A 25,497-nucleotide genomic window follows, 5' to 3' on the forward strand; every position below is an offset into this window, starting at 1 on the left:
TTCCCTGTAGGATCATTTGGTGGAGTTAGTTGGTTTCCTTGGCAATTCTCAGTAAAAAGTCTCTTTCAATTCTGCATGTGTATTTTATAATTTCTTAGTTTTCTAAAGACCTTATTCAAGTGTCATTTTCCTTATCAGAAGAAAAGGGAAATGTGTCTTTTTAGCACACACATGTAACTAAATCTTTCTGTCTTTGAGAAAAGGAAGAAGATGGTGGTGATTTTCTGTGAATAAGAATGGTTAAAATGAGCATGTCCTCCAGAAAAGTCCCATTTTATTCTATTTTGCCATTTAACATACAATTAGTAAAGACTTAGATAAGAAGATGTAAAAAGCATATATGAATTTACTTGAAGTCACACTTTGCAATCAGAAAGAATGCAAATACTTTTACATTTCAGTAAATATAATTAGTGGGGGGAAAACAACTAAAAGAAACGATAATGACTAGGTAGTAGCTGCCATCCAAACGCTGAATGAGCATCCAGGTTGGCAAGATTTTTACTCTCCATATCCAGGACAATGTAGCAGTCAACAGCTTGAGACCTATGACCGCATTATAGGGTTTAAAATCCCAGCTCTACCACATACTTCCCAAGAAGGGTTACTGGATTCTGCAAAAATTATTGTCTATCAGAAATTCAAATTTAATTCAGCATCCTATATTTTATCTGGCAATCCCATCCCCAAGGGGTTTTAAACAAATGATTTATTGGTGCTCCAGTTAACTCATGGGAAAAAATCAGAATGATGATCATTTATTTACTTTCACATGGCAAGGTTGTTGTAAGGATTAGAAGAGAGAATCGATTAACATTTACATGCTGCCTCGTACAAGTAGGTTTTTAAGGAATGTTACTACTATGCTAAGTCTGATGATAAACCTTTAGGTTTACATAGAGAGCAGGGATGAATGAGGCCGGGGACACAGCCCTGTCATACTGTCGGGGTGTGATTAAATACTGGTCTAGAGAGGAACGATACAAACTTAACTGCCATATTAGAGGGAAGCTGTAGAGTAGAAACCAAGGACCAAAGAACAACGAAAAAAAGAAGTAAGAGAGACTGTACTAAAACATTTCCAGTAACTCTGACACAGACTACAAATCTGTCTTAATTACTCAGTCGCTCAGTCACGTCTGCCTCTTTGGGACCCCAAGGACTGTTGCCCTTCAGGTTCCTCTGTCCATGGAATTCTCCAGGCAAGGACACTGGAGTGGGTTGCCATTTCCTTCTCCAGGGATCTCCCCAACCCTGGGATCGAACCCATGACTCCAGCATCTCCCGCACTGGCAGGAGGATTCTTTACCACTGAGCCATCTAGGAAGCCCAGTGTGTAAAGAGATTGGTGTCTAAAAGCCAGAAGCTCTAATGACCCTCTTCTTTGGAGAATGCTAAAACCTAAAACAATTGGATTTAAATTGTTTCAAAATTTGAAATATGAAGTACACAGAGCAAGCAGACTAAAGCAAACCGATTATTTTCCGAAGCAACAGATTTTGAACTATACCGGTTACAAACAAGAGCCTGTAACGAAGACACACAGAGGGACAGACCAGGGAATCCTATAGTTCTCTGTTCCGTATAGGGACAAGAGAAATGTTTTTCTTAGCAGTTAAAATAAAAATTCTTTAAACAAAGAAATACCGTCTTACATTTCAACCAAAAGCAAAGCAGCAGAAAACAATGGCTATTACTCAGATTGAGACTTTTTTTTTATTTTCCTTCTCTCTGAGTTCACAAGCATGTTATCAAACAACTTTTTTAATGAAAACAAATCTATTTTCACAATGACAGATTTAAGGTTTTTTTTAAATCAATTTCTTTGCTATAAAAAAAAGAGAGAGACAAAAACAAAGAAATGCTGTCTCTCTCTCTACACAAGAAAAGGCTGTTGAAACTAAACTGGGCTTAATAAGAAAGTTAGATAAGCCTTAGAAGGCATGTGCTCTCCACAAAGGCGGAAAGCTAAAGAGGTCACATAATGGAATGCTAAGGCTCCACGTGTTAATTATTTAAAGAAAATCAATTAAATAGCTCATTGAAATTAAAATCTATTTTTCAGACCCCTAATAATTGAAACCACAATGTAGATTGAGACAGATATATCAAAGTTCAATTTGAAGAATGAAGAATGATCTTTGCTTCTCTTTGCTGGGCTGTAGACTGCTACAGGCAAAGAAAAAAAAAAAAAAACCCAGGGCATGAGGAAGCACTTGCTAAGCCTAAGTTTAGGAATATGACTCTACTAAGGCAGGGGCGGCAGCCGAGAGGAGCTACCCCACGTCCAAGGAGCGGAGGCTGTGTGGGCGCAGGAGGGCCGAGAGGAGCTACTCCACGTTCAAGGTCAGGAGGGGCGGCCGTGAAGAGATACCCCTTGTCCAAGGTAAGAAGCAGCGGCTGCGCTTTGCTGGAGCAGCCGTGAAGAGATACCCCACGTCCGAGGTAAGAGAAACCCAAGTAAGACGGTAGGTGTTGCGAGAGGACATCAGAGGGCAGACACACTGAAACCACAATCACAGAAAACTAGCCAATCTGATCACATGGACCACAGCTTGTCTAACTCAATGAAACTAAGCCATGCCATGTGGGGCCACCCAGGATGGACGGGTCATGGGGGAGAGGTCTGACAGAATGTGGTCCACTGGAGAAGGGAGTGGCAAACCACTTCACTATTCTTGCCTTGAGAACTCCATGAACATTATGAAAAGGCAAAAAGATAGGATACTGAAAGAGGAACTCCCCATGTCGGTAGGTACCCAGTATGCTACTGGAAATCAGTGGGGAAATAACTCCAGAAAGAATGAAGGGATGGAGCCAAAGCAAAAACAATACCCAGCTGTGGATGTGACTGGTGACAGAAGCAAGGTCCAATGCTGTAAAAAGCAATATTGCATAGGAACCTGGAATGTTAGGTCCATGAATCAAGGCAAAGGGGAAGTGGTCAAACAGGAGATGGCAAGAGTGAATGTTGACATTCTAGGAATCAGTGAACTTAAATGGACAGGAATGGGTGAATTTAACTCAGATGACCATTATATCTACTACTGCGGGCAGGAATCCCTTGGAAGAAATGGAGTAGCCATCATGGTCAACAAAAGAGTCCGAAATGCAGTACTTGGATGCAATCCCAAAAATGACAGAATGATCTGTTCGTTTCCAAGGCAAACCATTCAATATCATGGTAATCCAAGCCTATGCCCCAACCAATAACGCTGAAGAAGATGAAGTTGAACGGTTCTATGAAGACCTATAAGACCTTTTAGAACTAACATCCAAAAAAGACGTCCTTTTCATGATAGGGGACTGGAATGCAAAAGTAGGAAGTCAAGAAACACCTGGAGTAACAGGCAAATTTGGCCTTGGAGTACGGGATGAAGCAGGGCAAAGGCTAATAGAGTTTTGCCATGAGAACGCACTGGTCATAGCAAACACCCTCTTCCAACAACACAAGAGAAGACTCTACACATGGACATCACCAGATGGTCAACACTGAAATCAGATTCATTATATTCTTTGCAGCCAAAGATGGAGAAGCTCTATACAGTCAGCAAAAACAAGACCAGGAGCTGAGTGTGGCTCAGATCATGAACTCCTTATTGCCAAATTCAGACTTAAACTGTAGAAAGTAGGGAAAACCACTAGACCATTCAGGTATGACCTAAATCAAATCCCTTATGACTATACAGTGGAAGTGAGAAATAGATTTAAGGGACTAGATCTGATAGACAGAGTGCCTGATGAACTATGGACGGAGGTTCTTGACACTGTACAGGAGACAGGGATCAAGACCATCCCCATGGAAAAGAAATGCAAAAAGGCAAAATAGTTGTCTGAGGAGGCCTTACAAACAGCTGTGAAAAGAAGAGAAGTGAAAAGCAAAGGAGAAAAGGAAAGATATTCCCATTTGAATGCAGAGTTCCAAAGAACAGCCAGGAGAGATAAGAAAGCCTTCCTCAGTGATCAATGCAAAGAAATAGAGGGAAACAAGAGAATGGGAAAGACTAGAGATCTCTTCAAGAAAATTAGAGATACCAAGGGAACATTTCATGCAAAGATGGGTTTGATAAAGGACAGAAATGGTATGGACCTAACAGAAGCAGAAGATATTAAGAAGAGGTGGCAAGAATACACAGAAGGACTGTACAAAAAAGATCTTCATGATCCAGATAATCACAATGGTGTGATCACTCACCCAGAGCCAGACATCCTGGAATGTGAAGTCAAGTGGGCCTTGGAAGGCATCACTACGAACAAAGCTAGCGGAGGTGATGGAATTCCAGTTGAGCTATTTCAAATTCTGAAAGATGATGCTGTGAAAGTGCTGTACTCAATATGCCAGCAAATTTGGAAAACTCAGCAGTGGCCACAGGACTGGAAAAGGTCAGTTTTCATTCCAATCCCTAAGAAAGGCAATGCCAAAGAATGCTCAAACTACCGCACAATTACACTCATCTCACACACTAGTAAAGTAATGCTCAAAATTCTCCAAGCCAGGCTTTAGCAATACGTGAACCGTGAACTTCCAGATGTTCAAGCTGGTTTTAGAAAAGGCAGAGGAACCAGAGATCAAATTGCCAACATCTGCTGGATCATCGAAAAAGCAAGAGAGTTCCAGAAAAACATTTATTTCTGCTTTATTGACTACACCAAAGCCTTTGACTGTGTGGATCACAATAAACTGTGGAAAAGAGATGGGAATACCAGACCACCTGACCTGACTCTCTAGAAATCTGTATGCAGGTCAGGAAGCAACAGTTAGAACTAGACATGGAACAACACACTGGTTCCCAATAGGAAAAGGAGTACGTCAAGGCTGTATATTGTCACCCTGCTTATTTAACTTATATGCAGAGTACGTCATGAGAAATGCTGGGCTGGAAGAAGCACCAGCTGGAATCAAGATTGCCAGGAGAAATATAAATAACCCCAGATATGCAGATGACACCACCCTTATGGCAGAAAGTAAAGAGGAACTAAAAAGCCTCTTGATGAAAGTGAAAGAGGAGAGTGAAAAAGTTGGCTGAAAGCTCAACATTCAGAAAACTAAGATCATGGCATCTGGTCCCATCACTTCAGGGGAAATAGATGGGGAAACAGTGGAAACAGTGTTAGGCTTTATTTTGGGGGGCTCCAAAATCACTGCAGATGATGACTGCAGCCATGAAATTAAAAGACGCTTACTCCTTGGAAGGAAAGTTATGACCAACCTAGATAACATATTAAAAAGCAGAGACATTACTTTGCCAACAAAGGTCTGTCTTGTCAAGGTTATGGTTTTTCCCGTGGTCATGCATGGATGTGAGAGTTGGACTGTGAAGAAAGCCGATCACCAAAAAATTGATACTTTTGAACTATGGTGTTGGAGAAGACTCTTGAGAGTCCCTTGGACTGCAAGGAGATCCAACCAGTCTGTCCTAAAGTAGATCAGTGCTGGGTGTTCATTGGAAGGACTGATGTTGAAGCTGAAACTCCAGTACTTTGGCCACTTCATGCAAAGAGTTGACTCATTGGAAAAGACCCTGATGCTGGGAGGAATTGGGGGCAGGAGGAGAAGGGGACGACAGAGGACGAGATGGTTGGATGGCATCACCGACTTGATGGACATGGGTTTGAGTAAACTCCGGGAGTTGGTGATGGACAGAGAGGCCTGGCGTGCTGCAATTCATGGGGTCGCAAAGAATCAGACACGACTGAGTGACTGAACTGAACTAAGGCAGAAGTGATAAATATGAAATTCAAGCGAGTAATTACATCTGGGGGGAAGAGAATAGAAAAGAAATGGTATAGAAAGGCCTTAGTCATATTTATAATAATTTATGTGTTAGAGAAAGAGAGAATGAGGTGGTGTTGACATATTAGGATGACAAAGGTAGTAAGCATTTGGAAGTTACATTTCCCCTTTATTTTTCTGTTTGCCTGAAATATGTTCTAACTCCTTTTAAACTGTTTAGAATAGACTTCTAAAAAAAAGAAGAAAACAGGCTTCTAATTTTCATTTTAGGGGTCTGGTTTGCTAATGGCATACAAAACACTTCTAAGAGCCTAACAGTCTGTTTAACATCAAAAATCCACATGTATCAATGATGAAAAAAATCCTATATGAAAATTAAGTAGAATCCAATTTAAGAGGACTGTCATGGCAGATTACTGGGCCCTTTTCCCTTCTCTTCCCTGTAAAGGCAGAAGCACTAAGAGAGAGAGAAAAAAAAAAAATCGCATTCCAGTTTTCTAAACCTAGGTGTTTCCAAACTTCCACTTAAGACAACTCTCATTTCCATAGTGATGGCTAGTACTTTACATTATAGCTCCCAGGCCTCCAATCTGTTGTCCAGCAAATTTCACGAGCTTTAAAGTCCAAATTCCAATAGTCTCTAGACAATGTCAGTATAAAGTCACCTGTCAGGTCTCAATCACATTTCATCCATTATAAGCAAACACACACTTGCGATTCAACCTCATCTTCAAAGAACATCAAATGGAACACAGCAAAGCACTAAAATCTGCTAAATATTAAAATACAGATCATGTTCTAACTTAATCACAACAAACTTTCTTTCTACCCTCACCAGTCTAATTTTTTTGTTTACTTTTTAGTGTGGAAAATGTCCAGAATTTACAAAGGTAGAGAAAAACAGTAGAATAACCTCTGCCCATGAACATAATTTAAATAATTATTTAAAACCTGTCATCTTGTTTCATTTACACTCGAATTGTCTTCCTGAAGTATTTTAGTGCAAATCCTAGGTATCATGTCAATTCATTAATAAATACTTCAAATACTTCAGCATGATTACTAAACATATCAGAACTTTACTTCCTGCTCCTTGGAAGAAAAGCTATGACAAATCTAGACAGCATATTAAAAAGCACAGGTATCACTTTGTCAACAAAGATCCATATAGTTAAAGCTACGGTTTTTTCAATAGTCATGTACAGATGTGAGAGTTGGACTATAAAGAAGGCTGAGCACCAAAGAATTGATGCTTTTGAACTGTGGTGCTGGAGAAGACTCTTGAGAGTCCCTTGGACAGCAAGGCGATCAAACCAGTCCATCCTAAAGGAAATCAATCCTGAATAGTCATTGGGAGGACTGATGCTAAAGCTGAAGCTACAACTCATTGGACACCTGATGCAAAGAGCTGACTCACTGGAAAACATTCTGATGCTGGGAAAGATTGAGAGCAGGAGGAGAAGGGGGTGACAGAGGACAAGATAGTTGTATGGCATCACTGACTCAATGGATATGAGTTTGAGCAAGCTCCGGGAGACAGTGAAGGACAGGGAAGCCAGGTGTTCTGCAGTTTACGGGGGTCAGAAAGAGTCGGACGTGATTTAGTGACTGAACAACAATGAAGGAAAGATAAAATCTGTTCACAGTTCTCCATACTACAAAGTTATCTTGCACAACGTGTAGCATATAAACTGACAACAAACCCGAGACTTCCTTACCTCAATCTCCCTGAAAGCCTATTTAAGATTAATGAAAATTATTTCATGACAGAAATGTTAGCACCAAAAGCTATGAAATAAATTTAGAAAGGTCTCGCATGTAAAATCACAACAACAAAAAAACCCCTAAAATTAAGTTCTGGAACAAGTTTTCCACTTTCAGTGGAACACTCTATGTATTCAAATTCAGTGAGGTCCTATATACAAGGTCCTATATTACAGCACATGAAAATCTCTGGCACACACAACAGTGTCTGGCATACAGTGGACGTTCTGTAAATATTACTGCTGATTGTTTCAAATTAAAGTCCTGGTAAATGCCAATAGCAAGACTGCCCAAAATCAACTCAGAGACTTGTTTCAGGAACAAAGCTATTACTGTTCAGTTCAGTTCAGTTCAGTCGCTCAGTCGTGTCCGACTCTTTGCGACCCCATGAATCGCAGCACACCAGGCCTCCCTGTGCCACTGATCTGTATGATTTCTCTGAAATAAGAAGGAAAATGCTGTCACTGAATAGTAATTTGAGTACAACACCACTAGGTGTCAGCTGCGAACCATAATTTTCCAGCATTATAAATCTCCCAGTCAAGAAATACTCTGGAGGGTGTTATTCATTCAACAAATATTTACTGAGCTCGGACAACAGACAGCTTGCCAGGAGCGGGTTACTCTGCGACAAACAAAACGGAACTGGGATCCGTCTTCCGGAGAATTTGAAGTTTCTGCAACATCGTTTTTTTCCCTCTCTGAAGCTTCAGGAATTTCACAAAGTATGTACTGCATGTGGCTTCACAGTCCTGTCATTCCAGTTGTACTAGATTTTAAGTTCTCTGCAAACCCAGAAAAATGTGCCGCCGTGCACTGACCCCAGGCAACTCTCTTTCCATTTCTGACCATACCACTGCCTGACCACGTAACTGATAAAACCTGCCCATCTTTCTTCAAACCCTTAGTCCTCTCTAGTCTTCAAGACTCTCCAGTCTCCCTCAGAAATCACTTTCTCATAAGTTTACCCACAGATCAGTATTACAACCAAAGTCACCAGCAACCTCAACTTCCTCTCCCCCTTGACCTTCCAAAGCATTCCACTTGCCAGGGTCCAGCTATGGACAGTGCCAACCAGACCTTCCCTCTGCTCTTGTTCTTGGTGTGATGTCAACTGAGTGAAACTGCGTAACCCACTGATTTAGAGTTCCCCAGTTGAGCTAAGCGTTTGATACTGCTGACGAGACTCTCTTGCTTGTGCTGAATATTTTAATTCCCTTTCCCTTGAGGTTGCCATATCAAGCTTCTCATAACCTTCGAGGACTTGCTATGCCACCTTGATTCCTCACACTGTTTAGGTAACTGTATCTCTTACTTCACTCTATCTCAACTACTGTATCCTCATTTTTTTCTCTTTTAAAAAATCTTTTCCTACCCATACCTCCGCTTCCCTGATGGCTCAGTGGTAAAGAACCTGACTGCCAATGCAGGAGATGAGGGTTCAACCCCTGGGTCGGGAGGATCTACTGGAGAAGGAAATGGCAACCCACTCCAATATTCTTGCCTGGAAAATCCCAAGGACAGAGGAGGCTGGCAAGCTACAGTTCATGGAGCTGCAAAGAGTCAGACACAACTGAGCGACTAAACAGCAAAAACACCCTTACTTCCCTTTGTTCTATCTCAGGTGAGGATTTAGTTACCACTATTCTTCAGGACTTTGCTCCCCAAATGGTCTCTTCTCAACTGTAAAACCAATCTCTTTCTTCTTCTCTCCAGATCTCGTAACACACAAAAGCTTTCCAAACTTAAAAAAAAAGACAACAGAACTTCTCCCCACACTGCCACACAGCTACCATCTCTCATTCTCCATCCCTTCATTTTCTTACTTCTTAAAGAATAGTCTATACTCACACCTACCTTCATTTCTTTACTTCTAATCCACGGTTTCTCAGACATTGACAAGAATCTTTGGGGGAGAGCACGCCCACCCCCACCTGCCACCCATTCCCTGATCTAATTCATGTCACAGCCCGCTGACATACCTGATTCCCTCTGCCCACTGCACTGAAACTGTTCTTGGTAACTTTACCAATCTGCTTTTTGTCAATTAGGTCAGATCAAACAGTATCTTTTTAGTCTGTATCCTAAAGAATCTTCTAGAATGAACGACAAGTTATCCACCCTCCCCTAAAATGATCATCTCTTAATTAGCAAGCCATCAACTCCTGCTGGTTGCCTTATATGTTCCAAAATTTATTATCAGATTTCCTTTCTGATTCTTCTTTCTCTGACCAGCTCTAAGATGTTGCATTCCCTAGGGGTCTACCTTTATGCTGGATGTCATCATGCTCTCTGATTCTATTTATGACTAGTGCTTAACTGTAGCATACATAATGATGACTTCCAAATTTATCTGCAACTCTCACCTCTCCTTATGAGCTCCACTTCCAAAACTTCAACTAGGTACTGAACATTCTACAGGAATTAGAAATGCTGTTGTTGTTGTTGTTAATGTAGAGTCACTAAGTGGTGTCCGACTCTTTGCAACCCCATGGACCTCAGCATACCAGGCTTCTCTTTCCTTGACTATCTCCCAGAGTTTGCTCAAACCCATGTCCATCGAGTCGGTGATGCCATTCAACCTTCTCATCCTCTGTCACCCCCTTCTCCTCCTGTCCTCAGTCTTTCCCAGCATCAGGGTCTTTCCAGTGAGTTGGCTCTTTGCATCAGGTGACCAAAGTATTGGAGCTTCAGCTTCAGCATCACTCCTTCCAATGAATATTCAGGGTTGATTTCCTTTAGGATTGACTGGTTTAATCTCCTTGCTGTCCAAGGGACTCTCCAGAGTCTGATCCAGCACCACAATTCAAAAGCATAAATTCTTCAGAACTCAGCCTTCTTTATGGTCCAACTCTCATATTCATACATGACTACTGGAAAAACCATAGCTTTGACTGTATGTAATTTTGTTGGCAAAGTGGTGTCTCTGCTTTTTAATATGCTATCTAGCTTTGTCATAGCTTTCCTTCCAAGGTGCAAGCATCTTTTAATTTCAAGGCTGCAGTCACCATCTGCAGTGATTTTGGAGCTCAAGAAAATAAAATCCATCACTGTTTCCACTTTTTCCCCAACTATTTCCCATGAAGAGATAGGACTGGATGCCATGATCTTCATTTTTGAATGTTGAGTTGTAAACCAGCTTTTTCACTCTCCTCTTTCACCCTCATCAAGAAGCTCTAACTTATCCCAAACTAAACTCTTTTCCCAAGGGAAGGAGGAGGGTGTGTTTCCCTTCTGTATCCCTCAATCAATGGTACCTCCATTCATCCACTCACTCATACCAGAAAAACCAAGCAAAAATCACACATCTTTAACCAGTGACATACATTCTACCCCCAAGTCCTACCACCAAAGTTGGGCAAATACAATTTCTAAATACCTCTGAAATCTGTTCTCAAATGCTGGTTTTCCTTTGACCTGATAAAATCCTATTCAGCACAAGCACACCCTATCTAAGAAACCCTTCCCTGGTGGTTGGATGACTCTCCAAGCTCAGACCCTGCCACAGTTGTGCAGACTTCTTTTTTCCCACACTTCTGTAACTGTTTTACACCTTCATCTTCTATCATCCTATAGAGTTATTAAATGTATATGGGCCAGAAACTGTTCTGCGTTTAAAGAAAAAATAATAGACAAAGTAAAATTGGGAAGACTTTCCTGGTCATCCAGTGGTTAACACTCTATGTTTTCAAGGCAAGGGGTGTGCGTTTGATTCCTGGCCAGGGAACTAAGATCCCACATGCCGTGCAAGGTGACCAAAATAAATACATAAATAAAAGCTCATTGAACTGTAATACCTAAAAAAGATTCAAAAATAAAATAAAGTTGGGAATTCCCAGACAGTCCAGTGGTTAGGGCTCTGAGTTCCCAATTCCTGGTCAGGGAACTAACATGCTACATGCTGTGTAGCCATAAATACATGCAAACAAATTATTTTTAACATTTAAAAAATAATAATAATCTTTCCACTCGACAATCCAACTGAGGCAGAAAAACGTCTGAGAAAAAAAGTAGGAGGCGGGATGGTGAAAGGTGTGAAGGAGAGAAATGAGCAGGGTGAGAAGAGGAGGAGAGGAGAGGCGGGGTGGGAATGCTATTTTTAGGAAACAGGCAGGGAAGTCCTCTCTAGCAGGTGACATCTGAATCACTAGCTAAAGGAAGTGAGATTAGAGGCCATATTGCTCCCTTCCCAGCAATTAGTTTAGTGACTGGCTCATGGCAATGACTCAACAAATATCAGCTAAGAGAATGAATAAACAACAGGAAGGATATTTCTAGACTTAATGCATTTAGCACTCATACGCAAAATATTTCTATTGCAGTTCCACACCGGAGATGAAGTTATCTGCTAAAACTTTGAAAGCAATTTAAACATCATTATTAGAATTCACTTTGGGGGACTTCCCTGGGGGTCCAGTGGTTAAGACTTCATGTTCCCAATGCAGGGGGCATAGATTCTATCTCTGGTTGGGAAACTGAGATCCTGCATCCTACATGGCATGGCCAAAAAAAAAAGAATTCACTTTTTATTATTAACTGGATCTATGAATCATATTTTGAGTACAGACTAACTGGAAAAAAAAAAAAAAAAGGCTTATTTGGCTGTGTCTGTGATCAAGGTCTTAAGTTACAGAGCAACTAAGAAAAGATAGCTCAGAATCACCTAGTTACAGGTAATCTCTGGAACAATATTTTCTTTAGAGACGTGATTTCCAGGACAGTTTGGAACATTAATACTTCAAACATGTGCTTCCCTGGACTTTCACCTTTATAGCTCTGTTGTTCAGTATCTCCAATTAGTTCTCTGAACTCCTAGATTTCATATTTCATAAAGGATTTAGAACCATTAAAGAGATTTTAAAATTGCATTTATCATCTTGACCGCCAAACTACCTTCATAAAATGTCTTACAAAGCCTTAAAATCTACACCAAAAATTGGATTTCTGACAATACCTATTTGTAATGTAATCAAATTCCCTTCATTTTAGATTGTAAAAATGGTTTCCTGGGACCTTCTAAAGTGAATTTTTTTTTTTTAAACCTCTCATCAACTTGACCAGTGTACCAGTTTATTTTGCAAATTCCTACTAAGGTCCTGGATTACTGTATTTTTGCTATTAGTGTTCCAGTTCATACACTTATTAACTATGTGAAATAAGATTCCTAGCTTTAAAAAGTGTCACTGAGACTTTGTGTTAAAGGGGGACTCTTGGGAGAAAGAAAAATAGAAAGGAACAGTTTTGGGAAAAGAGACAACAGTCCAACAGCTGAGGTCAGATGCTAATGTGCTAACTTCTGCAGTTTTGGGAAAAGTTATTTGGGAATAGTGCCATGTGAAAGCTGTGGCCCCCCCTTTATTCAACACATTTACTTAACAAATGTTTGTGGTCCTACTATGTGTCATGCACTTAACAGGCATGAAAATTCAATGATGAATTCAAAATTCAATGAAAATTCAAAAATTCAATGATAGTTCTCCCCTTAATGATCTCTGTTCTCAAAGTAACACATAAAAACATTTTCTTAATAAACATAATGACTAGTCTGAGTACGTAGGAAAATTTTACTTTGAACCTTCTGATGACCAATTATTGATAAAAGACAGAATCTCCCTTCTTATTTTTCTATTTTCCTGTATCAGGTCTGCGTTACTGTCTTCACTTCTCAGGAACAGGTATATGAGGAAGCAGAAAGTCTCTACTTGTTTACCACAATCACTTAGATTAACTGTGTCCAAAATACGAGAAGGGATTTTCCAGAAGAGAATCAGGGAAAGAGGCTACCTGCATCTTCCACTAGCTGTGAAATGGCATCTACTCCCCCTTGTCCAACATATCCTTTCAAACACTTGAAAACTATTGAATATGTGGAAAGCTATCAAGTTCTCCCTTTAACAAAAAGTTCCATCTTTAAAAAAAATGCATATTGTGTTGTTGTTGTTGTTGTTCAGTTGCTAAGTTGTGTCCGACTCTGCGACCCCATGGACTGCAGCACACCAGGCTTCCAAGTCCTTTACTATCTCCCAGAGTTTGCTCAAATTCATATCCATTGAGTCAGTGATACTATCTAACCATTTCATCCTCTGCTGCCCCCTTCTCCTTTTGCCTTCCATCTTCCCCAGCCTCAGGGTCTTTTCCAAAGAGTCGGACAGTCACATCAGATGGCCAAAGTATTGGTTGCTTCAGCTTCAGCAACAGTCCTTCCAATGAGTACTCAGGGTTATTTCCTTTAGGATTGACTGGTTTGATCTCTTTGCTGTCCAAGGGACTCTCCAGAGTCTTCTCCAACACCACAGTTCAAAAGCATCAATTCTTCAGCGCTCAGCCTTCCCCATGGTCCAACTATCACATCCATACATTACTGAAAAAACCATAGTTTTGACTGTACGGACCTTTGTCAGCAAAGTGATGTCTCTGCTTTTTAATATGTTGTCTAGGTTTGTCACATCATAGTTTCAAATTATATATATAAATCTCTTTAAATTTATATATAATATATTTTATATTTATATATTTTAAAAACACTTATATACTTATATTCATATTTATTATACATTTACTATATAAATATTATAAATAATAATATAGTCATATACATAAATAAGTAAATAATATAACACAAAAATAGAAATAAAATACCATCATGTTCACAGGAAGGTCACATTTGCCACTCTCCTACCCCTGCAAAGCAGGATTCCCCTAAGGGCCAGTTTGGCTTGGGGACTTCTCTCTGGCCCAATACAGGCCTTCTAAGAGCTATGCCATAATTGCCTTCCTACCAAATCCTTCCTTTTCTCTCTTTCACAGGTGACAGACCTGTATCACAATTTTAAGTCTTCCCCATCCTTGCCTGCCCCTTTCTACAGGCATTTCCTGCAATTAACCTGTGCCATGTCTAATAGTATTTTGCCATTTTTTCTGTCTTGGTGTTTGCTTCTCAGGGAACCCAAATGATACACCAAATATCAAAAAGGCCAAAGTCTACCGTTATGTGAAAGCTATCCTTGAACAGAGATGCAGAAATTCTAAATAAAGTAGAAAACCAAATCTGGTAATATACAAAAAGTATCATACATTAGGAACAATCTTGGTTTAGTTCTATAATGCAAAGTCAATTTAACATTTTAAAAATAACTCAATGTAATTCATTATGCTTAGTTCCTCAGTCATGTCCAACTCTTTGTGACCCCACAGACTGTAAGCCTGCCAGGCTCCTCTGTCCATGGGATTTTCCAGGCATGAATATTGGAATGGGTAGCCATTCCCTTCTCCAGGGGATCTTCCTGACCCAGGGATCGAACCCAGGCCTCCTGTATTGCACGTGGATTCTTTACCATCTGAGCCACCGAGGAAGCCCATAATTCACTATTTTAAAGAGCTTAAAGGAGAAAAAAAGTTCAATGATTATCCGAAAAGATGCAGAAAAATTCAAAATTCACTCGTGGAAGAGATATACCACATTCATAGATTGAAAGATTCAATATTTCAAATATTTTCAAATATTCAACTACTGTGAATAATATAAAACCAATCAAAATTCCAGAAGAATTTGTATTGGGTTGACTAAAAAGTTCATGCAGGATTTTCCATAATATCTTCTGTGTGTGTGTGTGTGTTACTGCAAATGGACAAGAATAGCCAATCCAATCTTGAAAACAAAACTGGAAGACTTATTCTGTCTAACAGCAACCCTTATTATATAGCTGTGGTAATTAAGATCAGTCTTGCTCCAAAGAAAGTGACCAATGGAATGGAACAGAGTTTGGCAAACTCTTCTGTAAAGGGCCAGATGCTAAATATTTTAGCCTTTGCAGGATTCATACAGTCTCCGTCTCATATTCTTTTTTTAAATAACCTTTTAAAATATACAACTATTCTTAGTTTGGAAGCTGTACAAAAATGAGCCATATGTCAATCCCTGGAATAGAATAAGGTCCAGGAACCAACTAAAACATATAGAGACACTGTGTGATCAGGTGGTATTACTGAGCAGTAGAAAAAGTACAGATTTTTCACTGAATATTGCCAGGTCAATTCATATCCATGTGGGGAAAAAATTAACCTTGATCCTATACTACATGTAAAAATAATCAATTGTAGGTTTAATTGTCAATGACAAAACAATAAAGTATTTGGAAAATAATAAAAGAGAATATCTTCATGATCTTGTAGTAGAAAAAAATTTCTACAATAACATTCAAAGTATTAACTTTATAAAAGAAAAGATTGATAATCTGGGATCTTCCTGACCCAGGGATTGAACTCGGGTCTCCTGCATTGCAGGCAGATTCTTTACCATATGAGCCATAAGGAAGCCCTAACCATAAAAGAAAAGATTGATAATTTGGACTAAATTAAAATCAAAAACTTCCCTTTATCAGAATTACTAATAAGAATTTCCCTTTATCAGAATTACTAATAAGAAGTTGAAAGGCAAGTCACAGCAGAATATCTGCTAAATACAAAACTAAGAAAGTCTTCATCAAAAATATTTGAAGATTCCTACAAATTAATTATTTAAAAGGACTGATACCTAATAACCAAATGAACGGTAATCAACTTCATCAGTGTCAAGAAACTTTAAATTAACCCAAATTCCACACCACCACACACTCACTAAAATGAATAAAATTAAAAAGACAAATGTCAAGTGTTAGGGAAGATATGGAACAACTAGAATTCTCATACCCTGCTGACGATGTGTGAACTGGTATAATTACTTTGGAAAACGTTTTAGCCATACCTACCAAATGTGTGCATACCTATGTGCATACCTATGATTCACATCTATGATTCAGTAATGCCATTCCTAGATATACACACCCACCAGAAATGAGTACATACACGCACAAAGTATACGTAACAAGATGGCTCAGAGTTGTACTGCTTGAAACAGCTGAACACTGGAAACAAATCTAAATATCCACCAACAGTAGACTGAATAACTGAATCGAATACGTTCTTTTTGTTTTAAATCAACTTTCTTATGTCTTAACATAAAATGTACCCATTTAACAGTTCGTAAGCTTTTCAAATGTACACACCCATGCAACCACCACCACAGTCGAGATCTAGAACCTTTCCATCAAGCCAAAAACTTCCCGTGTGGCCCTTTCCAGTCCACCCAGGCAACCACAGATTTTAGATTTGTCTTTGCTAGAGTGTCGCATAAATGGAATTAGACAGCGTGTACTCTTTTGTGCTTGCCCGCTTCATTAATCAAAATAAAGCTTCATAGGAAAAGCATGAGAAACCAAAGTAGACAAATGGGATTTCACCAAAAGTTAAAACTGTGTGCATCCAAGGACATTATCAAGAAAATAAAAAGACAACCTACAGAATGAGAGAAGATGTATGTAAATGATATATTGCCAATGGAAATGTAAATATGGTGCAGGTGGTATGAAAAACAGTTCAGTAGATCCTCAAAATGTTAAACAAATAATTACCACATGACCCAGCAATTCCACTCCTGCATACATATCTCAAAGAATTAAAAAGAGGAATGTAAACAAACACTTGTACATGCATGTTCGCAGCACTAATCACAACAATCTAAAGGCATCTTCCTAGTGGCTCAGACTGTAAAGAATCTGCCTGCAACGCAGGAAACCTGGGTTCAACCCCTGAGTCTGGAAGAGCCCCTGGAGAAAGAAAATGGCAACCCACTCCAGTATTGTTGCCTGGAGAAATCTATGGACAGAGGAATCTGGTGGGCTATAGTCCATAGGGTCATAGTGACTCAGACTAGAGAATCTGCCTGCAATGTAGGAGACCGGGGTTCAGTCCCTGGGTTTGGAAGATCTCCTGGAGTAAGAAAACGGCAACCCACTCCAGTATTCTTGCCTGGAGAATTATGGATAGAGGAGCCTGGTGGGATACAGTCCATGTGGTTGCAAAGAGTTGGACAGGACTGAGCAACTAACACTTTCACTTTCAAAGGCGGGAACAGCTCAAATGAATGGATAAACAAACTGTGGTATGTGCAAACAACATACCATTGTTCGTCCATAAAAAGGAATGATGTATTGACATATGTAACACATGTACAAACCTCGAAAACATTAACACTGAAGTGGAAGAAGCCATTCAAAAAAGGTTACACATGGTATGATTCCACCTATATGAAATATTTAGAATAGGTTAAGTTCCTTGGGGACAGAAAGCAGATTGGTGGTTGCCCAGGACCAGGGTGAAGGGAGAACAGTGAATGACTGCCTACTGGACATGGGTTTCTTTTTGGGGTGATGGAATGTTCTGGAACTAGACAGAGGTGACAGATACACATTGTACACATGCCTTTTAATTCTGTGCTAAATGTCACTGAATTGTTCACTTTTAAAATGGTGAACTTTGTATTAGATGAATTTCACCTCAAGAAAAGAAATGTTTTTGAGATTGATCGCTGGTGCTATGTGTAGTCCACAAGCAGATATACCACAATTTAGTCACCCATTCATATGCTGTTTACTATTTTGGTCAGCTCAATCCAGGGTTTTATTTAATATGAAAAACCAACTATGAACATTTCTGTACAAGTATTTTTGCAGGCATGTTTCATTTATCTTGGGTAAACACCTATAAGTGCTCTTATCATTTCATGCATACACACACACGTGTGCGCACACACACACACACAAAAGTGTTAGCTGTCATTATGTAACTGAATCAAAGATGAAAACCAATTGCAGACATTAAAGTTATGATGCTTTATCCTTAAGCCCAGCAGATTTAAGCCAATAGTACATGTTCAATTATAAAAACAAAGAAGAAACTAAAGAACAAGTCTGCAAGGCTAATACAATGTTAACCAAATCTTATCTCAAAGTTGAATCAGTGATTTTTTTTTTAATACTGCTTGACTTTCAAGGGAACAGAACCCTCTTTATTGCACATTTTCAAGAATGAATTATGTGAGAGTAAAGAGCTTTCTGAGAAGCTGGGGTGGGAATTGAGAGAAAACTCTAGAATCAGACTGTTCAGTTCTACCACTTGCTACATAGACACTTTGTGCCTCAATTTCCTCACCTTAAAAATGGAGGTGTCAATGTATGGCAAAAACCACCACAATACTGTAAAGTAATTAGCCTCCAGTTAAAATAAATAATTTTTTAAAAATGGAGGTGATAATATCCATCTCAGAAAGTTGTGATGATTAAGTGAGTTAACCACACAGAGTCTTACAACAGTCACCGGCACACTGTTAGTTAGCTGCTGTTGCTGCCACCTCCACCCCACCACCATCACCCCCCCATTATCATCACCCCATCACCATGAACATTATCATCATCAATTCTACTTTGTAAAATACTTTCAAGACAGCTTAAGACACTTATGTTCAACTGAACGGCACTAAAAGTTAATAAAAGTATGTAACTAATTAGTCTATTTACCAAGTAATTAGTATATTTACTATTGCTAATATGGACTTCCCTGATAGCTCAGTTGGTAAAGACCTAAATACCAAATATTAGTATATTTACTAAGTTATATTTAGTATAACTACCAGAGGAATTCAAAGCTCAAATAATTTAACTGTCAGTACAATTAAAAATGGATCCAAAGAGGTTCAGTTAATGCTCCTTTTCAATGACAAGAGATGAGTGAACCCCACTCAGTATTTTTACATTTCAAAAGTAACAAGAACACAATCCTGACACCCTACCACCATGCCACAGACCGTAGATCTACGCATAATAAGAATTTCTTCTTCTAACCAATTTTCAGGTCCATATTTTAGTGTTATATTATCCTGAGGGAATAGATTTTCAATCTATTAATTGAAATCAATGGCGTAAAATATACTCAATTTTCTCAGCTCTTCAGAATTTAGCTCTTCATTAAAGTGAAGAACATTTGCTCTCTAAACATAGTGAGTGCTGTTCATTACATGATGAACTAGGCCAATTATATTTCTCTCTGGGGGAATTTGGAATTATTATGATAAGAGAGGAAGGAAGGAAGGAGATGGTGAACATGTACTTTCTACAGTGGTCAGCATGTGAGACAATCATGTACAATCAAAACTATCTGTAAACATTATTTAAATCATCCTGTAAATAGAGTTTGGGCCTCTGGAAGATCATATGTCAAGATTTTGTTGTTGACACTCTGGTTTTAGTTACTTTCCAGGTCCTATTTCTGGTGTCTGGCACATTTGGGTATCCTATGGTGTTTAACTTTGAATTTGGAAATGCCCTATTTGTTTTTTAGAGTTAACACATCTTCCCAAGGTGGCTTAGGCATGGGGAGGGGGGGCGGGTTTCTATTTCTTGCCACTAAAATATCCTTCATTAGAAAACTCTAACATAGTCTATAGAGTTGTTTTAGTCAAAAGTGACTGCAATCACAAAATACAAATTTTTACTACTGAGAAAGTTTACAGAATCCCCAGGTATCTTTTTTCCTACCATTAACAAGCTTGAATATAAAATTTAATGCCAAAGTAGAAATCCAACAGTTGCTGAAGCATCCAACAAAATGATATACAAATTTTAGAATCTTGGACGTGTCCCTACATCTAAGCTGAGTTAGAATTTTTCTCATAGAACAAGTGAAAAAGAAATAATGGTAATTACAAACCTTCAATTATTCTTATTTTGACTATTTATGAAGTTATGATTTAAGGGACAACAGGATGTCAGCAAGATAGCAATTATTATTGTCAAGAAAAAATATTTTTCTACCTCAATGGCCTTTTTCTTGTATACAGCATCTGTATTACAGTGCAGAAAACTAACCAACAAGAATGAAAAATCTTAAAAAAAGAGAGAGTACACATATATACAAGATATGAGAAATAATATATAACCGAATGTAAAACTTGGTTAAAGAGAATAATCAGAAAGTTAAGTGGCAAAAAGAGACTCCGCTAAATTGCTAAAAGGAAAAGAACAACAAAACAGAACCTTTCGACTGTTGCACAGAATTCTGGCAACCGAGCAGGATCTCTTAGGAGCTTGAATAAAATTCTGGGAATTCTTTTCTCTCCAGTGATTCTAGGCACTGACTCGGATCACTGCACCGGAGGCTGGGATTCTTGTTCACTACATAAAATTCATAGAAAAGGATTTTGTAGTCTCAATAACTCTTGAAAATAAGTCTGAAAAGGAAATGAGACTATAAAATGAATATTGAAACGTTCAGCTGAATCAAAATAACAGATTACAAGTCGTCTGTCTCCAAATAGGTTGTATTTTTAAAACAGGTCTATAAATAGCTGTTCTCAAGTCAGAAGAAATTTTTTCACAGAGAATATGTTCTGACGGACTATCTGATCAGTTTATTTGAAATGGTACCATTAGTACTAAATGTAAGTTCAGTGGGCCCCTGTAGACCAGCCTGTAACCCCCCACTGCCAACTGGGATGACAAAAGCAAGCCTGGCCCTGGGCGGCAAAAGGATACAGAGCACCAGGAACCCTTTCAACCCGTTCAGCTTTCCAGGTCCACTGCCAGCCGGCTATTCAGACTCCAGGAACAAGGGCCGGCTGCTTCTCTAAGATGTCTCTGGGGCCTCTGACTTGGTGCTTCCCTGACCTTCTTGTGAATTCTTTGTCCTTAAGGGTTCACAAATATGGAACATTCGTTCTCAACTTTTTCAATTCAGAGACATTTCACAGAATTAATTTCCTAATGCAGTGAATATATCTGGTATTTATCTACTAATTCTTGACACTATATAAGTAGAACAATTTAAGTCAACAGAACAGTTTCAAAAAGCTGGACTTCAGAGTTATACAAGCCTGATTTGGAAGTCCAGCTCTGTCACTTAGCTGTATGATCCTGGGCAAGTTACTTTACAGATTTTTAACCCTTAGTTTCCTCATCTACAGAAGGGGAATATTGTCCTACACCTCAAAGCATTATAGCGAGGCTTAAATGGGATAATACCATGTATTATGACGCCTAGTATAAAGTCTTCGATCATATATTAATTTCTACCACCCTCCAAAATTTTTTTAAAAATCAAGCAGTTCTTCAAGTATATTACAAACATACCTAGATGATTGCTTTAGGTATTCTCATAACTTTCCACATTCTTCTTCTTAGGAAGAAAACATACAGATGTTCTGGACTTTATAAATAATTTTAATTTGACAGATCTTGCTCTGCAGGAGATAAGGTGCTTGAATTTATATTTCTCTTATTTTAAAAATCTTAGCTATGCTGTGTTTATTTTAATTCTATAAATAGCATTTTAGGGTTCCTTTGTAGTTTAGTAGGTAAAGCATCTGCCTGCAATGCAGAAGACAACGGTTCAATCCCTGGGTCGGGAAGATCCCCAGAAGGAAATGTCTATCCACTCCAGCATTCTTGCCTGGAGAATTCCATGGACAGGGGAGCTGGCGGGGTACAGTCCACAGGGTTGCAAAGAGTCAGACATGACTGAGCAACTAACACATATACTAGCCTTTTAAATTAAATTGTTAACCAAGCTTATAATTATTATCTCCCTCCATCTGTTGGACTCCTGATGTTTATTACATTTCAATCATTTACATTCTTTGATTTTTAAGCTATTAACTATATCTCTTTTAGTTATTATTAATATACTGACTCTGTATTTTCTTAAACTGTAACATTTTTCTTACGTATGATTATTCCCTCATTGACAGCATACAGTGCCAGGAGAATGGCCAGATAATTTAATCTCAAACTATAGTGATAACTTTCAGATCAAAATTCAGTTGTGAGGGATAATAATCATTAAAGATCACTGGATATGTAGTCTTGAATGTCCACTCTCCTAAATAGTCTTAAGTATTGATCACCAGATCAAGCTGGACTGTTGGGGAACTGTACTCTTGGGGGCCACAGTTTTAGTGTTCATCTCTATAACCTAAGGATTTTCTATCTTGGCACTACTAAATTTGGGGCCAGGTAATTCCCTGGGGGTGGGGTCTTTCAGGTGCATTGAAGGATTCTCACCGGCATCTCTGAGCTCTCCCTGCTGGGTGCCAGCAGCACGCCCTCCCCCGCACCCCAACTGCGACAACCAAAATGTCTACTGATGCTGCCGCGTGTCCCCTGGGGAGAAAACCTGTCCCCAGCTGAGAAGTTCTTTAGACTAAACTGGACCACGGGCTTTTGAAATCAACTTACACTGAGGAATGTGTTTTAAAATATTCATATAAAAGAATGGTACTGAGGATGTTACCTACTACATTATCTTTGTTTCCATTATGAGGAACCACAGGAGAAATCTGTCTCAGACTTCAGTGCAAGTCAGATGTTGTTTTCTTACGGACAACAGGAATCCTTGCGCTTAGTCACTCAGCCGTGTCCAACTCTCTACGACCCCATGGACTGTAGCCCGCCAGGCTCCTCTGTCCATGGAATTCTCCAGGCAAGAATACTGGAATGGGTTGCTATGCCCTCCTCCAGGGGATCTTCCCAACTCAGGGATAGAACCTAGGTCTCCTGCATCACAGATGATAACTGTGAATCCTCAGCTAATCCTTAAATAATAATCCTTCCTTCTTTCCCTCTTCTTTTTCCCCACTAGGAAAGCTCAAAAGCGAATTTATAGCCTGTCTTTGATAACAGTGTAAGATCTACAGCACACATTCATATTGACTAAACCTCCTGAGTGTCAGTTTAATTCATCTTTTCCCCCACGAAAAGATGGGGCTTTTCTCCTAGCTCAGTCAAGAATCCGCCTGCAACGCAGGAGAGCCCAGTTCGATTCCTGGGTCGGGAAGATCCACTGGAGAAGGGATAGGCTACCCACTCAAGTATTCTGACCTGGAGAATTCCATGGACTGTATAGTCCAAGGGGTCATAAAGAGTCGTATACGACTGAGCCACTTTTCACTCTCCCCCATGAATGTTTTAATCTCATTTTTATCTTAGTATAATACATGCATGTGAAGACAAATTCTTTTTTCAATGAGATTAAATATAAATTAATAAATAAAACAGCATTTAAACTGTAAATTTTCGCAGCAGACCACACCCTTTAGTCTCGCTTGTTCACGCCAGTCCAAATCTTCAGCTAGATCTGTATCTTTCAAGTTTTCCCTTATAAATGTTTTATTCTCTCCAGTCAAAGCATGTAATGAAACCTGCTCACTTCAGTGGACAGGTATGTCAGAAATATAATCATCTGCAGAGTGCGGTTTTCTAACTGAGCCCTTCTACATTTATTAGCAGTGTATCTCTCCCAGTAGAAACTGGAGCACGAGAGGTGTTAGACTCTAGGTGCAGTGTGTCCAGTAAGTAGCCCAGGCATTAGCACATCAATCCACAGGGTGATGGGGAGACAGAGCACCCACGCCTTTCTCAGGCTGATGCTGGTTTTGTCAGTTTTGCCTTTCGCCACTGAGGCCAGGGAACATTTGGAATCCATCCTGAGCCCTGGAGCACGACAGATGGTGACACAGGAGTGGCCCATCTTGCATAACGGTGATAACTATGAAGGGTCCTACCTCACCCTGCACACTCAGATTATTTTTTCATAGTGCTGAAAGAAACCATTTTCTTCTCATTTGAACCCTTAACATAACACCTCAAATCAGAGATGCTATTACAAAGGTGTATCAACTGGGAGAGAGGATGAACACTGTATGGCCTACTCGGGCAGGGGAAAATCACTCAGGAAAAAATAAAAAGTAGTGCCATTAGTACCTACACGTACAATATGATGAATCTCAAAAATACTATGACAAGGTGTGGGATGGATTAGGAGTTCGGGGTTGGCATACATATACCACTATGCATAAAGTAGTGACTAATGAGGCCTACTGCGGTGACCTAAATGCGAAGGGAATCCAAGAGGGGATGTATGTATACACGTGGCTGATTCTCTTTGCTACACAGCAGAAACGAACATGGCACTGTAAAGTGACTATACTCTTATTGAAAAACAAAAACAAAAACACCATGCCAAGTGAAAGAGAAAAAAAGAGTACACATTGTATTTTCTGTTTATAAGAAAATTTGGAAGACGCAAAACTCATCTATCGTGAAATAAAGCAGATCAGTGGTTGCCTAGGGCCAGCAGTGTTGACGGCACAAGGGAACTTGACGGATGATGGAAAGGTTCTTTTCAGAATCACACCTTGATTGGACTAGTGGTTTCCCAAGTGATGTATTTATCAAAACCAAACCTTAAGTAAATAATACACTTAATTGGTGCAAATAGGTATTCTTGCTAAAAAGGCACCACTTCAAACAAAAGGTAAGAAAACATCAGACAAAACCAAACTGAAGAACACTGTACAAAATAACCATACTACTCAAGGCCACAGATTTTAAGGAAAGACTGAGAAGCTGTCGTAGACTACAAGAATCAAGGGGTCGTGAAAAGTGAATGCAATATGAAGTCTGGGAACAGAAAAGGGGCAAAATCCAAATAAATTCTGCAGTTTAGAGAGGAGTGTCCTACCAAAGCTGATGTCTTGATTTTCTTAGTTGTACCATAGTTATGTTTTTAACGTCGGGGGAAGTTGAAAGAAAGAGTATACAGAAACTCATCACTATTTTCACAAGTTTTTAAACATCTAAAATTATCTAGAAATAAGTTTTTTAAATGGGTGCATTTTATTGTGCATAAATTTTAAGTCATTAAAGTTCATATAAAATTAAAACAAAAATAAAAATGGCAGTTTTTACAAAATAACCCTATCCCCAGGCTGATTTTCCTTTCAAGCCCATTAAATAAGTTTAAATCAAGAGTAACTAGAAGGATCAAAATATTCCTCAATATTTGAACCAATGAATGTAGTAGATAAAACACACACCAAATCACTAAATTTATAAGATTACTAATTGCAAAAAAAAAAAAAAATTACTAATTGCATTAAAAAAAAAACTCAATTACTTTCCTTAGAACCATGATACATTCCCCTACATAACACTAACATATAATTGACAATAAAATCATCACACATTCAGATGATGGGGACACAAGGGAATCCATAAAATTTTGAAGACTACAGTAAAAATGTTTAATTTCTATGACCCTCACATCTAGAGACTCTTTTATACGTGGGCTCC

General features: G+C 39.0%; 1 protein-coding gene across 4 annotated transcripts in view; it reads right to left on the reverse strand.

The window, feature by feature from the left end:
* The window catches only part of ARHGAP21 (Rho GTPase activating protein 21), a 129,996-nt gene that overhangs the window by 50,454 nt on the left and 54,045 nt on the right, over nucleotides 1–25,497 (reverse strand). The window lies entirely within an intron of this gene.

Source organism: Cervus elaphus, chromosome 23 (genome assembly GCF_910594005.1).
Source record: "Cervus elaphus chromosome 23, mCerEla1.1, whole genome shotgun sequence".
NCBI lineage: Eukaryota > Metazoa > Chordata > Mammalia > Artiodactyla > Cervidae > Cervus > Cervus elaphus.